Raw genomic sequence first — 16,114 nt, 5'->3', positions numbered from 1 at the left:
ATGCATTGTTTTCGATCTTAAAGCTTTACCATTTTTTGCTTTTATTTATTAGTTAGACAATGTGGTTTGAATTGTGTCCACTCATATATCGACCTCCACTGCCAGCCCCACTTTGTATTCCCAGGCCCCAGTAAATCGCCTCACTTACGTCAAGGTTTACTTTCTCATGCCCTCCCAACAACCAGACGGCCACCAACACCCCCTCCACACAAACAGCCTCCCCCTTCTTTCTCCTATCACGAGAGCCTACACTCAGAAATGCAACATATAGCCCCCCAGCCCCTAAAAAACTGCTACACTGTGCAACACATATGCTTCCCATTAAGATTTTTTTTAAGCAGGCCACCTTCTCCTGCTCTTATTCACACACTTTTGTTCCCATACATGTGTGTACAAACACTAGGAATACAAATCAGAGTATTCATGAACACGTGTATTCCCCGGCTGTACCCCTGAACATTCTTTTTAATTATCTCCCACGTAATCAATTTTCCAACATAATGTAACTTAATAGCGTGATGACGGTAAATAAACAGGAAGATTCATTAAAAATTAGAAAAACGAGTATTGGAAGATATTTTATCTTGACTTTTTGTTTTTACTTTTGGGATCTGAATCTGTAGTAGAGCACCCTGAGGACTTGGAAATAAGTGTAGAAGGAGATATTCCACATTTGACCAGTAGAGGTCCTCTAATGACACTTAAGGACTCCAGGAAACAGCACTACTTTTTAAATTTTCTTCAGTAAAAGCAGATATGGTTTAGCACTTAACAGTTTGTGTAAATAATACTAAAACAAAATGAAAGATTCATTGATTTTTGGCCAGTCATGTGTTTTGTTGGTGGTCTGTCCCTGTTCTTTTTCACCTCTTGGTAAATGATGTCAATTGGGTAATGCAGTACACAACTAGAAAGAGTAAATGGAAATACTTGATAATATTTATTATTTAATCATTAAGCCACTGTTAATGCTATATTTTTTTAGGTCACTGCAAAGTTTACTGTGAGATGTTTAATTCAATTACATTGTAGACTTTGTTGTACAAGCAACAGATGCGTGTTATTTTTGTTTATTTTTGCTGAGCTTTGGTGTCATTTGTTAATGCCGAAATACTTGCATGCATCTTCAGATTGTTAGTAATACACAATAGCAACCAGAGATGAAAATGATAGCACGTAAGACTCTGCGGTTAGCTAAGCTGAATACCCCTGAGTTAGAGATTGTTTTTTTTAAACCAACCCGCTTGAAGGTGTGATGTCGGAAAAAGAGAGAGAGAAAAAAAAAAATGTTGCTCTTGCAAAGAGATTAAAAAAAAAAAAAAAAAAAACTCTCATCAAGTGTGCGGTTCAAAAATCAACCAATACTCATCTCAGCCAAATGTTCTGTTTGACAGCTAAAGTAAAGACTTAGAGACAGTTGGAACTTTCTTACCGAAATGGTTATACTGCAAAATTGGCATTGTTTCTTTGATCCAAAGAACTCAACTGATTATTGTATTTAGTACACTGGGCCTAGAGTTATTATTCTACTGCCCAAACAGGCGTTCATTGTTGTAGGTTATTTGTGCCACTGGTAGAGTATCCTGAAAAGTCAACTGGGCCGCACTTTGAAGCTACAGTGGGGCAAATAAGTATTTAGTCAACCACCAATTGTGCAAGTTCTTCTACTTGAAAAGATTAGAGAGGCCTGTAATTGTCAACATTGGTAAACCTCAACCATGAGAGACAGAATGTGGAAAACAAAACAGAAAATCACATTGCTTAAGTTTTAAAGAATTTATTTCCAAATTAGAGTGGAAAATACGTATTTGGTCACCTATAAACAAGCAAGATTTCTGGCTATCAAAGAGGTCTAACTTCTTCTAACGAGGTCTAACAAGGCTCCACTCGTTATCTGTATTAATGGTACCTGTTTTAACTCATTATCGGTATAAAAGACACCTGTCCACAACTGAAGTCAGTCACACTCTAAACTCCACTATGGCCAAGACCAAAGAGCTGTCACCAGCCAACACCAGAGACACCAGAAACAAAATTGTAGACCTGCACCAGGCTGGGAATACTGAATCTGCAATAGGTAAAAATGCTTGGTGCAAAGAAATCAACTGTGGGAGCAATTATTAGAAAATGGAAGACACACAAGACCACTGATAATCTCCCACGATCTGGGGCTCCATGCAAGATCTCACCCCGTGGCGTCAAAATGATAACAAGAATGGTGAGCAAAAATCCCAGAACCACACGGGGGACCTAGTGAATGACTTACAGAGAGCAGGGACCACAGTAACAAAGGCTACTATCAGTAACACAATGCGCCGCACGGGATTCAAATCCTTCACTGCCAGACGTGTCCCCCTGCTGAAGCCAGTACACGTCCAGGCCTGTCTGCGGTTCGCTAGAGAGCATTTGGATGATCCAGAAGAGGACTGGGAGAATGTGTTATGGTCAGATGAAACAAAAAAAGAACTTATTGGCAGAAACTCAGGTTCTCGTGTTTGGAGGACAAAAAATACTAAATTGCATCCGAAGAACACCGTACCCACTGTGAAGCATGGGGGTGGAAACATCATGCTTTTGGGGAATACCCTTTTCCCACGGGTTTTTTGGCCAGTAGGAATACCCCTTTCCCACTGGCCAAAAATCCCGTGTCAACCCACTAACAATCGGCTTTTGGTGGCAGTGGGAAAGGTGCAGCGACCCGCCTCGACCCATGTCAATCAACCTGCCAAGCGACCCGGGTAAAATCACCTCAGCTCTGATCGTCATGCAGTGTGAAAGCAAAACCCCGGGTCAACAGTCAACACCCTAATCTACGTGGTGACGTAGGCTCTTACGTGATGCGTCATAACAACATGCCAGTCGGCTCCCATTCAACACGCCCCACAACCTTAGTTACGTCAATGCTAACAGCAAAGCTAGTAGAAGAAGAAGAATTCAGGTAGCTTATGTTGTCTCAGCACAAGCAGAGTGTTGATCCTTTGCTGCATTTCGACCATTTTGAGGGCAGTAAAAAGCATGAAAACAGAGATCACAAACGGAAAGGAGGCTTCCATAATGCTCTGCATTGTTTACTTCCTTGAAATGAATGAATTCGGTCGCACTTTTCGACGTTGATCTTAGCGTGGTGACGTCACGTAACCTTACGCACGGCTGATGAGGGGTGGGGGGTTAGACGGGTGAAAAAAAAAAAAAAAAAGACACGGCTTTTTTTTTTTGTCAATGGGAAAGGTGCCAAATGCCAATTGCTAGTGGGTTGCATTGGCTTGGAAAAAACGCGCGTTGACCCACTAGTTTCAGTGGGAAAGGGGCATTACAGTGCTGAAGTTGAAAATTCTTGCATCATGCTGTACCAAGTAGTTGGGAGGTTTTTCCATGCATCCCAGCTTTAGCTGCAGAGTAACACTGTAGTACAATGTGTACTTCATGAGTTAGGTCACCTTGTCTTCAGTAAACATACGTATGTTATAATGCCCGTAGCCCAACCATTTCCACTGCAGGTGGTATGCAAGCATATTTTGTACCACTGACCAAATGTTCAGACACCACGGCACATTCTTTTATGCTGACGGGTTATTAAAATAATAGATGAATATGAAAAAAGCTGGATTTAAAAAGTCAGCGGTCGCACTTCTTGTAAAGCTGCAAACTCAAATACTAGTAGTTTGTATTGATAAGGTTGAGCAAAATGGACGGTACCTTTTATCCTGAACTGTGTGCTACATTCAATAGCTGTCAGCATTATATTTTATCTTTATCATTATCAGTTGCATGCCATTGGGAATACAGTACAGGGAAAACTTCATTATTAGAATATTTTTTTAGCATTTACTGCTATTATTGCAAATTTCCGTAAATACTTCTTTATTGAGACATGATATTATGCTAACTGTAATGAGGAAAGTTCCTTTGACACTAAAACATAATAAGTCATAGCCTTAACAATCTTTTTTTGCTAAATATTTACATCAAAAATGACTTTTAATACATTGAAATTGGCTCTTAGACTTGTCATGCGCATCCAAGTCAGGGTGATGAATGCCATCAGAATTGGGAAGGTGGGGATCTAGTTCCCAGGGGACCCATTTTAGGCTGACAAGATCACTATCTGATCTGTGTTTGACAAAGAGGGGAGCTAGACAGAGTAAAGGGGAAAGGAGTGAAAAACTTCTCCCAAGCTTTGACCTCTACCCTGGCTGAAAAGAGCAGCAGATCCAACTGGCCACATGAAGCTGCTCTGCATGGTTCTCACCTCCGCTGTTATTCCACCTCTCCGGTTACAGTTCCAAGCCCCAGAGGGTCTTTAACAGGGGGTCTTTGGGATCACAGGCATGCCTGTTAACAGCGCCGAGGTGAAAGGCCTTCGGTGCACACAAGCCGTGTGTCTTAAAGCCTTTTTGCACCAGCAACAGCCTAGTGTGAAAGGGCCCAGTGGCAATGCATAAAGACGCCGGCACCCATTCGTTAGCTTGATCAAATTTGATTAACGTAACAGCATTTCAGGAAGTAAGCAGTGCGGCTTTTCAATAGCAATTCCATGGGATGCATTTTTTAGGAAAGGTAGGGCTGTGCTCAATTCGAAGGGGAAATACTTCGCTTTTCAAAAATCACATACCGTAATTTAGTTTGTTTGTATTATTATATAGTGTTGCCAATGTCGAAATAGTCTGTCAACCTCTATTAAATATTTCCCACACTAATTGAAGAAAAGCTGATTTTACTTTCCAACACAGCAGTGGTTCCGAAGACAAGCCAAGTCATCAGCGTGGCCAAACATTGTTTACTAACCGGTGTGACGTAGCTGGAGGGAAACTTGTATTCATTCGTACCAGTACACAAAACTTGATACACTGATCACTTTGTGTGTAACGGTTCATGTGGATTTATTCAACCGGCCAGCTGATTGGCCGAGACGTTGAACCTTGCTGCTATTGAAAGGGACCGCTATTGCTCGCCTTCTTGAGCTTGTGACGTCATTAAAAATGGCTCCAAAGCGTCCTACACCTGCTAAATGCTCTAGCGAACCCAAGAAGAAAAGAAAAATGATAGTGCATGAGAAAGTTCAATTATTAGACATGCCTGAACTTGGCCACAGCTATGTGTCTGTTGCACGCCATTACGGACTAAACGAATCAACCGTTCGCTAGATAAAAAAAGCGAAAATCCATAAGACAGCCTCAATGTCGTTTTCCGTGGACACTAAGCGAGTTGTGACCCCTCGCAACACGAGAATTGTAAAAAGGAAAATGGACTAACAATGTGGATATCAGACAGTCGGGAATAGAAGGTGAGTCTCGATACAAACATGATTCGGGTGAAAGCCAAAGCGCTGTATGGTGGCCTCATTCCTGAAGCAGAATTGAATGAAGGTGGCGGTGATGACTATGACGAAGATGAACCACAGCCTAGTACCAGTGCTTCAAGTGAAGAAAATTGTGGTTTTGTTGTCAGCAAGGGCTGGTTCGAAAAATTCAAAAAGAGATTTGGACTTTGCAGCGTTACGTTGTATGGGGAGGCCTCCTCGGCGGACCATGACGCAGCTGTTTGTTACGTCGAGGACCAATTTCCCAAATTAATTGAAGAGGGTGGCTATCTCCCGGAGCAGGTGTTTAACATGGATAAGACTGGCTTTTTTTGGAAGAGGATGCTGTCCAGGACGTTCCTTTTCAAGGAAGACGTGAAGAGGCGAGGCTTTCTTTGCTCAGAAGAAAAAGCAACGGTCACAACTCCCCATCACGATGTACCTTGTGCGCAGGACACCTCCTGCAGAAGCTTGTCAATAAATCATTTTTACCTTCTTCATCTCCATTGTTCTGTAGCTTTTTCTTCATTTATCAAGATCATCAGTGTGGTGAGTACATTTTATTTATCATGTGCATGTTATTGTATATTAATATTGTATTTAAGTTTCAAACTAGTGTACCGTGTACACAAAAATATATATAAAATGTACTATACATAAAAAATATATATATCCTGTACCAAAGCAGCTGAACAGGACAGGTTAAAAAAAGAAAAAAATAAATAAAGAAATTGGGGGTAGCGGGTGGGGGTCGCGGGTTGTGGTAACCACGAAAAATGAGGGATCACATTTTCTACTTGCTGTTAGGGCCTCTGCCCCTCCCTCCTGAAACCTGGCCCACTTTAGGCAGGCGTGCATGAGTTTTTCTGATTACAGGTTGGATGCCAGACGGGTGGAGCGGCCACAGGTGCAGGCTATCACAATCAGCAGCCTTGAAAAAGCCAGTGGACGCCTCACCTCGTCGCCAGATCAACTCGTCTAGTTCCACTGTCAGTTGTATCCCGCCTTACTTACATTTTTGACTACTGTTCTCGGCTCACGATTTTTGCTTCTGTCCCAGGACCTGTTTGTGCACGCCCCTTGTCGGATCTCCACGCCTGATTCCCCCCCACGAGCTTTTCCTGCCTCACGTTGGTCTGGATCTCACCAGCAACGCCCGAACAATAAACAAGACCATTTTTGTTCTCACAGCCTGTCGTCCCGTTGTCTGCTTTGGGATCCTCTCCCATCCACGAACCCTAACAGTTTGATCTGGCCATCATGGATCCCGCGGACAACACAACCAGCTCGCCCCAACCACCCGATTACTACCGCAACCCCAATCACGTCATACAGGAACTCATCAACAAGGTAACGGACATGTCACAGGCACTTTTATCCCTCGAAGCCCGCTTAACACATTCCCAGGCACTCATGACATGCCGAGAGCCTCACGTTCCCGCACCGGCACCTTATGATGGCAACCTCGGTGCGTGTCGCGCCTTCCTGGTACAGTGTAGCCTGATCTTCGAGCAACAACCGCACACATACCACGAAGACAGAGCCAAAATTGCCTACCTGATAGCTTGTTTGCGGGGCGCCGCGCTTGATTGGGCTTCCTCATTATGGGAAAATGACTCGTCCGTGTGTGTTACATACTCCCGTTTCACCGAGGAGATGAGAAAGGTCTTTGACCATCCAGTCCGTGGAAAGGAAGCAGCCAAGCGGCTCATGTCCGCTCGCCAGGGGACTCGGAGCGTCGCCGAGTTCGCGGTAGAATTCCGGACGTTAGCGGCAGAAAGCCGTTTCAATGACGAGGCGCTGCAAGAAGTGTTCATCCGCGCTCTTAATGAGCGCCTTAAAGATGAATTGGCCGCCCGCGATGAACAGTCTTCTTTGGATGGAGTCATCAAACTTTGCATCAAAATTGACGCGCGTTTGCGTGAACGTCAGCGACAGCAGCTCGAACAGCCGACCCCCTTCCTCCTCGCTCAGCCATCTTCCCGCGGCCTGCTCCACTTCCTGCCCAGGCCACACACGTTCCACCCGCGATTTCGCCCCCTACTGTAGACGCCGAGCGAGTACAACTGGGGCGCGCCAGGCTGTCTCAGGAGGAGCGCACACGCAGGTATGACACCCGCCTATGTATTTACTGTGGGAAAAGTGGCCATTTTCTGCGTGGCTGCCCGGTGCGTCCTGGCTCGCCAGTAAAGGCACTCCTGGTAAGCCACATGTCTCACGACTCCTCTAATCGGCTCCAGCTCACCGCTACGCTCTCTTTGAGGGGCCTGTCACGCTCGGTTACTGCCTTAGTTGATTGCGGGTCGGACGAGAACTTTATCGACCACGAGCTCGTGACCCAACTAAGACTGACGACGCACCCGCTCCCTGTGCCCTTGAGGACCACGGCACTTGATGGGAAACTCCTTTTCAGCGTGGATCGGAAAACCGAGCCCATCAAGCTGCTCCTGTCAGGCAACCACCAAGAGGTGAGCACTTTCCTTGTCTTTGTGAGTCCCCGTACACCCTTGGTCCTGGGGTTACCTTGGCTCAAGAAACATAATCCCACCATAGACTGGACCCTCCCCAAGTTAACCTCATGGAGTCCGTTCTGCCACGTTAACTGTCTCAGATCTGCTCTAGTGCCGTCCTGTCCTGCCAAGAAGCTGGAGCAACCCGACCTGTCCACTGTCCCGAAATGCTACCACGATCTCTGGCAGGTTTTTAGTAAGGATCGTGCAATGTCGCTCCCGCCTCATCGCCCTTACGACTGCGCCATCGACCTTCTTCCTGGAGCTGCTCTTCCCAAGGGTCGGCTATTCAACATCTCGCAACCAGAGAGGGAGGCGTTGGAGAAGTACATCTCCGAATCCCTGGCCACAGGCACCATCCGTCCCTCCTCCTCGCCTGTCGGCGCTGGCTTCTTCTTCATAGGCAAGAAGGATGGCGGCCTGCGGCCCTGCATCGACTACCGAGCCCTAAATGACATCACAATAAAAAATAAGTACCCTCTGCCTCTCATGGACTCTGCGTTCACCCCCCTCCACAGTGCAACAGTTTTCACTAAGCTCGATCTGCGCAGCGCATATCATCTCGTCCGCATCAGAGAGGGTGACGAGTGGAAAACCGCATTTAATACGCCCCTGGGGCATTATGAATATTTGGTTATGCCTTTTGGCCTCACAAACGCCCCTGCGGTTTTTCAGCATCTAGTAAACGATGTCTTAGGGGACTTCATTAACCGTTTCGTGGTGGTCTACCTTGATGACATCCTGGTGTTCTCCCACACCCCCACCGAACACGAAGTTCATGTCCGTCAGGTCCTCCAGCGTCTCCTCGAGAACAGGCTCTTCGTGAAAGCCGAGAAATGCGAGTTTCACGTCGACGAGACCGCTTTTCTCGGCTACATCGTTGGCAAGGGCCAGTTGCGCATGGACCCAGCGAAAGTCAAGGCAGTCCTGGAATGGCCACGCCCCTCCGACAGAAAGCAGCTCCAGCGCTTTCTTGGGTTCGCCAACTTCTACAGGAGGTTCATACGTAACTACAGCAGAATTGCGGCCCCTCTCACAGCCCTCACCTCCACCACTACACAGTTCCGTTGGTCTGACAATGCCAGTTCCGCCTTCAGCGACCTCAAGGCCCGCTTCACCTCTGCGCCTATACTGGCTCCTCCTATCCCATCTCTCCAATTCATTGTGGAGGTGGATGCTTCTGAGACCGGCGTGGGTGCCGTGTTGTCACAACGGCGGCCCACTGACGGCAAGGTACACCCATGTGCTTTCTTCTCCCGCAGGCTGTCTCCTGCGGAGCGCAACTACAGCATTGGGGACAGAGAACTCTTGGCAGTTAAGTTAGCTTTGGAAGAATGGCGCCACCATCTGGAGGGAACATCACAGCCTTTCCTTGTCCTAACTGATCACAAGAACCTGGAATACCTGAAGTCAGCCCGGAGACTCAACCCGAGACAAGCCAGGTGGGCCATGTTTTTCTGCCGATTTAACTTCTCAATGTCTTACATCCCAGGTTCAAAAAATACCAAGCCAGACGCCCTGTCCCGGCAGTTCCAGGCCATTGAACCACCTGGGGAGCCAGCGCCCATTCTCCCACAGACCTGCTTCCTAGCCTCGATGGAGTGGGAGATTGAGGGGAAGGTGAAGGAAGCCCTTCGTGACCACCCAGACCCCAGAGAGGGCCATCAATCCGACCTCTTTGTTCCCGAGTCCATGCGTTCCAAGGTACTGGAGTGGGCACACGCGTCCCGCCTATTCTGCCACCCCGGCATCAGAAGGACACTGACCGTACTGCGCCAACGGTTCTGGTGGCCCTCTATGTCAGAGGATACCCGATCTTTTGTCCTTGCCTGTAATGTTTGCGCCCGTAGCAAGACATCGACGAAGCCCAGCTCCGGACTCCTCCACCCCTTACCCATTCCGAGTCGTCCATGGTCACACATTGCCCTGGATTTCGTCACCGGTCTCCCGCCTTCCAGGGGCAACACAGTCATCCTCACCGTGGTTGACCGATTCTCCAAAGCGGCCCATTTCATCCCCCTTCGCAAGATCCCCTCAGCCAAGGAAACTGCAGACCTGCTCACCAACCATGTGCTCCGCCTGCATGGCATTCCGGTAGACATTGTCTCTGACAGAGGGCCGCAGTTCACCTCGCAAGTATGGAAGGCTTTCTGTGCAGCTCTGGGCGTTGGTGTGAGTCTATCTTCAGGGTACCATCCGCAAACCAACGGCCAGTGTGAGCGTACCAACCAGCAGCTCGAAACTGCCCTCCGCTGTACCACCCAGGCCCATCCTAACACCTGGTGCGACCAACTCCCTTGGGTTGAATACGCTCACAACTCCCTGCCGAACGCCTCCTCAGGTATGTCCCCATTCCTTTGTTCCTTGGGCTACCAACCCCCTTTGTTTCCTTCACAAGAGCAAGACATTGCAGTCCCGTCTGTCCAGAGGCACGTGAGTCGTTGCGCCAAAGTCTGGGAGCAGGCACGCTCTGCACTCCTACGTTCCTCCGAAAAGTCCCGTGCCCAGTCGGACCGCCGCCGCACGCCTGCGCCAGTCTATGCGGTAGGCCAGAAGGTGTGGCTGTCGTCCAAGTCCCTGCCGCTGAGGACTGAGTCGAGGAAGCTCTCCCCCCGGTTTATCGGTCCCTATGAGATCGAGAGGGTGGTGAATCCGGCTGCAGTGCGCCTCAAGCTTCCTGCCCATTTCCGTATCCACCCTACCTTCCATGTCTCACAAGTAAAGCCAGTCGCCTTGAGTGCCTTGTCCCCCCCTGTTCAGCCTCCGCCGCCGCCACTGTCGGTCGACGGGGGGCCAGCTTATAGAGTGGAGCGGCTTTTGGACGTCCGCCGCCGTGGCCGTGGGGTCCAATACTTGGTGGACTGGGAGGGCTATGGCCCGGAAGAGCGGTCCTGGGTCCCGGCCCGGTGGGTGTTGTCCCGTGAGCTGATCCGGGATTTCCACCGCACCCATCCCGGTCGTCTTCGTCGGGCGCCAGGTGGCGCCCGTAGGCGGGGGGGTCCTGTTAGGGCCTCTGCCCCTCCCTCCTGAAACCTGGCCCACTTTAGGCAGGCGTGCATGAGTTTTTCTGATTACAGGTTGGATGCCAGACGGGTGGAGCGGCCACAGGTGCAGGCTATCACAATCAGCAGCCTTGAAAAAGCCAGTGGACGCCTCACCTCGTCGCCAGATCAACTCGTCTAGTTCCACTGTCAGTTGTATCCCGCCTTACTTACATTTTTGACTACTGTTCTCGGCTCACGATTTTTGCTTCTGTCCCAGGACCTGTTTGTGCACGCCCCTTGTCGGATCTCCACGCCTGATTCCCCCCCACGAGCTTTTCCTGCCTCACGTTGGTCTGGATCTCACCAGCAACGCCCGAACAATAAACAAGACCATTTTTGTTCTCACAGCCTGTCGTCCCGTTGTCTGCTTTGGGATCCTCTCCCATCCACGAACCCTAACACTTGCAGTGCTTGTTTGTCTTCGTAATGAATCATTTAATAATAGCAAAACTGTATTTGTGAAATAAGTATGGCCTTTAGGGCCAAAACAATTTAAATTGCCACGTTAATTAAATTGAAAACTGACCTGTCGCAACAAGGCTTCCCCATCACTATATGATGGATTACCAAAGATAAAAGTCAGCTTCCATTTAAATATGTGCATACATTGAGACTAAATATTCTGTGTTTGTTCCACACATTGTCCCGACCTGCCAATTTATCTTTTTGACAGTGAGGTGGTGTTCAGCTGGCTGAAATATCCATTATCGCGCCAACCGTCTCATGTAGCATATTTAAACCTGTCAAAATCAGTTCAAATGTGCGAAGTGATGTGTGATCTGTTGCAGGCCTAAACGTCGGGCGCTCTGATTTGTCCAAATTAGACTTGTCATCTTTTATCTGAGGATGCGCTTCTCATGACAACAATTATCTGTTTCTTCTCCCCAGGTGAGATTAGTCCTGGTCACCATTTATATTTGACTCATTGGCGTCACCATCTCATGGTATCAAATTTATAAAGATATAATGGGGGTAGCAAAGACTTAAAATTAGGTTGACTAACACTGGGTATTATTTAATTATAACGTTGTTTCAGATTTTGTACTTAGTAATAAACACTTCACTCTATTAGGGCATGTTGGCAATATTCAATTGGAGGTGTTTGTCCGGGATTTAGCCAATTTATTATTATTGCCAATTGAGAAGTATTCAGATCAGAGTTCTGATGAAGCATTGTAGTAACTGTAACACTCTGCTTTCTGTGTGTTAAGATTTCCTCTAGGAATTCCCTGGCTTTGGTTGTGAGGATGCTTCAGTCAAATTGGGCGGAAGTTTGCAGATTAACAGCCAAAAAGGTTTCTATATGATAGGGATGCACCGTTGACTGCACAAACTTTAAAATATAAGATGATTCATGCTTGCAAACTTCCTTTTGAATCACATGATATTTTACTTGTATTACTAGGTAGTGAATCTGTCATATCTGTATGCCTTCTCAGTTCTTTTTTCATTCCAGCATCTGATTCAGCTGGATGGGCGGGGCCGTTGCAACACACCTGCGGCGCATTTGGAGCGCTCATTATTTAAGGACTCCGGCCACAGTCTGCGAGTGTCGGACTATTGCTTGTTTGCTTACTACTTGCCTTGCTTACCGCCTGTGTGTTCATCGTCAGCCTTCGAGTTTCCCGACGTTCTACGGTCGTATTTTGGTTTGGTCATCTTTACACTAGTGCTCTTTTGGGCTTGGTAGTTAGATTCTTGTACTGTTATATTCATGCATTTTTCACGTGCTCCCTTTGTTGTACTGTATTATTATACTCGCGTTTATTGGCGTGCTCTCTCAGTTTGTTATATCCGCATTTTTCGCGTGCTCCCTTTGTTGTACTTTATTATTACACTCGCGTTTATTGGCGTGCTCTCTCAGTTTGTTAAACCCGCATTTTTGGCGTGCTCCTTTTGTTGTACTTATTAAATACAAACGTTCACTATTTCTGTTTCTTGGTCTGTGATTTGGATCCGCCTCAACGGCTTGCCGCTCACAACAGAATAGTCCGACCATATGGATCCCACAGACTCAGAAAGTATTCGACATGTGCTCGCGGAACACGGGCATATGATCAGCAGGAATGATCAGTCATTGCGTGCATTAGTGAATGTGATCGGCTCGCTAACTACAAGAATTGAGAATATGACGTCACCTGTACAGCCCGTTGACGCTGCCGCGGCGCCCGATCTATCCACCCCGTCTCCAGTGGGCTCGCCCGCAGCTTTTCGGGAGCCGTTGTTGCCACACCCCCATCGTTATGAGGGAGAGGCAGGTGCTTGCCAACTATTTTTGCACCAGTGCTCCCTTGTGTTCGACCAACAACCTCAAACGTTTGCGAGTGATAGATCCCGTGTAGCGTATGCAATGAGCCTCCTTGCCGGTAAAGCTGCAACATGGGCCATGGCGGTAAGCAACTCAAGACCCGCGATCCGTCATTCATTTGAAACTTTTAAGACTGAGCTCGTGAGAGTTTTCGATCATCCGGTTAAAGGCAAAGAGGCAGCCAGCCGCCTGCTGGATTTTTCCCAAGGCGATCTGACCGTAGCGGATTACTCTATTCAGTTTCGCATTTTGGCCGCGGAGTGCGGTTTCGAGGAAGCAGCACTGTGTGGTATTTTTCGGCGCGGGCTGTCTTCGGCGGTTAAAGACGAGTTGGCGGCCCGGGATGACTCATCGAATCTGCAGGAGCTGATTGAGTTGTCCGTAAATTTGGGTCATCGTCTAAAAGAGCGTGAGAGAGAGAGAGCTGCGGAGCATCGGGAACGTCGCGGGTCAACGCCGCAGAGCAGCCCGACGGCGGCCGGTCCGGACGGCTTCATCAAACCACCGTTGGTCTCTACGTCGACACGGAGGCCGGTACCGACGGGGAAGGAGCCTATGCAACTCGGCGGCGGACATCTTTCTGCGGCGGAGCGACGAAGACGGATGATGGCAGGCTTGTGTCTGTTTTGTGGCTTGCTGGGGCACCGTGTCGCCGCTTGTGACGCCGCCCCTTCGCATCGACTGGAATCTTCGTTGCCTGGGGCTCCCCTCGCCCGAGGGGGTACTAGTACGAGGTTCGTACAAGACAGCAATCCCTCAAGTGAGTTGCCTCGGGACGAGTTGAAGGAACAAAGAGACTCCCAAGGTGTGGTGAGACTGCAATTGCCGGGAGAAGTGTCGCACGGTGGGGTTCACTTTAGTTTTACTGCTCTAATTGATTCAGGGGCAGATGACTGTTTTATAGACCAGAGTGTTGTTGACGCGCTTAAATGTCCTTTAATAAGACTCGCTAGGCCCAAAAGGGTTTTAGACCTCAATGGGCGCCCTCTGGCGGACGTGAAGTTTATTACGCCCCCGCTCAAATTAAAGTTGTCCGGGAATCATTTTGAGGCCCGTAGCTTCTGGGTTATGCCGTGCAAATCGGCTCCGGTCGTGCTGGGACTCTCCTGGTTGAAAGTGCATAATCCTAATATTGACTGGGCGAAGACTCAAATAGTTGCTTGGAGTACGTTCTGTTATGCGCACTGTTTACGTTCGGCGTGTCTACTTCCCGGTCAAGAAAGAACTGCTACCGAGCCTGCTAATTTGAAAAATGTTCCCGCCGAGTATCATGATCTCCAGCGTGTATTCAGTAAAGAGCAGGCTGGTACCCTGCCCCCGCACCGTCCTTACGACTGTGCCATTGATCTGCTGCCCAATGCACCGTTGCCCAGTTCGCGATTATACAAGGTCTCTAGACCGGAGCAGGAAGCTATGAGGGAATACATATCCTCTTCCTTGGCTTCGGGCCTTATTCGCCCTTCGTCCTCTCCTTTGGGGGCGGGGTTTTTCTTCATTGGCAAAAAAGATGGGGGACTTAGACCGTGCATCGACTACCGGGGTCTCAACGAGATTACTGTTAAAAATAAATACCCGTTACCGTTGTTGGATTCGGCTTTCGCGCCGCTAAAATCTGCCACCATTTTCACCAAATTAGACTTGCGCAGCGCTTACCACTTGGTCAGGATTCGTGAAGGAGACGAGTGGAAAACCGCATTTAAAACCCCGCTTGGGCATTTTGAATACTTGGTCATGCCTTTCGGTCTGACAAATGCGCCCGCAGTGTTTCAGAGCCTCATTAATGACGTATTGCGGGACATGCTAAATGTGTTCTGTTTTGTTTATTTGGATGACATCTTAATTTTCTCCAGAAGCTTGCAAGAACATCGCCAACATGTCCGGATAGTTCTGCGAAGACTGTTGGAAAACCGGTTGTTTGTTAAGGCCGAGAAGTGTGAGTTTCACCGTGAGTCAATGCAGTTTCTCGGTTTTGTTGTGGAAAAAGGGCAGCTAAGGCCTGATCCAGCAAAAATTCAGGCGGTGGCAGAGTGGCCCACCCCCACCTCACGTAAACAATTACAACGTTTCCTCGGGTTTGCTAACTTTTACAGGCGTTTTATCCGCAATTATAGTATGAGGGCCGAGCCCCTTACCAGGTTGACCTCTAACAAGCGACCATTTGTGTGGTCCTCTGTGGCAGAGGCCGCATTTGTAAGCCTTAAACGAGCGTTCACAAACTCACCTGTCCTTGTTCATGCTGACTCAGATCTCCCTTTTGTGGTCGAGGTTGACGCATCGAGTTCCGGAGTGGGGGCCATCCTTTCCCAGAGGTCTGCAGTCGACCAGAGGCTGCACCCCTGTGCATTCTACTCCCGCCGCCTCAGCCCGGCCGAGGCGAATTATGATGTTGGCAACAGGGAGCTGCTCGCTATAGTCCAGGCATTGCAGGAATGGAGACACTGGTTGGAGGGCACTGAGGTACCGTTCCAGATATACACAGACCATAAGAACTTGGAATACCTTCGTGCAGCCAAGCGCCTCAACTCTCGCCAGGCCCGCTGGGCATTGTTCCTGACCCGTTTCAACTTCCAGATTACCTACCGTCCAGGGTCAAGGAACGGGAAGCCCGATGCGCTGTCAAGGCTCCATGAGGCAGCGGAGGAGGGGTCTTCAGAGGAGTCTATTGTTCCCGAGAATCTGATCGTTGGCGCCCTACGTTGGGAAGTAGAGCGTCTTGTGGAAGAAGCCTTACGAGGGGTTAGGGTACCTGGGGGCTGCCCTGCCGGCAAGTTGTTCGTCCCAGTTGCTCAGCGCGCAGGAGTGCTGAAGTGGGGCCACTCCTCGAAGTTTGCCTGCCACCCGGGTGTGTCCCGCACATTCTTCCTCGTTTCCCAGCGGTTTTGGTGGCCAGGCATGCGCAAGGACGTCACTGACTATGTCTCTGCTTGTTCCGTCTGTGCTCGGGGCAAGCCAG

The sequence above is a fragment of the Corythoichthys intestinalis genome, chromosome 6 (genome assembly GCF_030265065.1).
Source record: "Corythoichthys intestinalis isolate RoL2023-P3 chromosome 6, ASM3026506v1, whole genome shotgun sequence".
Classification (NCBI taxonomy): Eukaryota; Metazoa; Chordata; class Actinopteri; order Syngnathiformes; family Syngnathidae; genus Corythoichthys; species Corythoichthys intestinalis.
The sequence above is the reverse complement of the archived record's forward strand: the minus strand, read 5'-3'. Positions refer to the sequence as shown.